The sequence below is a fragment of the Sinocyclocheilus anshuiensis genome, unplaced genomic scaffold (assembly GCF_001515605.1).
Source record: "Sinocyclocheilus anshuiensis isolate Anshui unplaced genomic scaffold, SAMN03320099.WGS_v1.1 C32446984, whole genome shotgun sequence".
In the NCBI taxonomy this organism is placed as follows: Eukaryota; Metazoa; Chordata; class Actinopteri; order Cypriniformes; family Cyprinidae; genus Sinocyclocheilus; species Sinocyclocheilus anshuiensis.
The window spans coordinates 1-990 of NW_015616540.1; the positions used below are offsets into that span (position 1 = coordinate 1).

The 990-nt window shown below is 35.8% G+C and overlaps 1 long non-coding RNA gene across 1 annotated transcript; it reads left to right on the forward strand.

Moving 5' to 3' along the window:
* Nucleotides 1–51: 51 nt before the first annotated feature.
* LOC107682664 (uncharacterized) lies at nt 52–898 on the forward strand. Its single transcript, XR_001633556.1, has 3 exons — nt 52–81; nt 342–474; nt 557–898. It is a non-coding gene; the product is annotated as an uncharacterized LOC107682664 (long non-coding RNA).
* Nucleotides 899–990: the final 92 nt, after the last annotated feature.

Here is a 990-nt window from a genome sequence, read left to right on the forward strand (position 1 = left end):
AGGTCTGACGGACAGGAATGAGACACGGCACAGGTAGCAGTCACCGTTTTCCCTGATGTCACTTCCTCTTCCACAGAGACGGTAGGATTCTCTGGTGTTTCTGGTGAAGACACACAAATTGTTGACACAATATCAAATGTTTTTTCCATCATTTTTTTCCATAATGCTTGAGAAGTTCATTAAAATATTGATTTAGGTATTACACAACAAGTCATATTGATTACATCTGGATAACTTTAATCATCAGGTTGTGTTCTGGTCATTTTAATACAGCCAGGACCTTTACCTTTCACTGTTATAGAAACTATTTCTTCTTTCTTTTTATATGTGTACTTGTTCAGATCTTTAATCTCAATCCGGAACATGAATGGCCCAGCATCACTGCTGCTCAAAGAGCTGATTTTCAAAGAACAGTCATTTTTGCGCAAATCACCAATGAGAGTGCGACCTTTGAATGAGTCAATGATTTTTGAGGTGTCTGTATAGTATACTGTCGATTCTTCATTTCCTTTGTACCAAATCCCTGTAAATTCTGTGTATGTTTTTCCATTTGCAGGGTAGCTGAACGTACAGGGAATCAGCACACATGATCCAGACAAACCCACCGCTGATTCTGGCATTTTAGCGCTCCATTCCCCAGCATTAGCAGATGACACTGAAAGAAGAATAAATCAAAATTATTATTATTTTCTTGACAATTTAGTGATCAATTAAAATATTTTATCTAATCTTACAAATGGCAATTGTAATGTTATACCAGTGACAGTACATCATAATGAAACATTGTCTAACAGTTATCCTTTTGTTAGCATGGGTCTAAATACTTTTCCAAGACACTCATCTCAGTACACCTAATAGTTTCTTCCCCATAGATGACTGGAAGTACACTGTAATTCCTTTGTGTGAGGAATGACTCATTTTACTTTATTTTTAATACTGCATGGTTGAAGAGCAGAAAAAATTAACTGATTATTAAATACTTTTTGTATG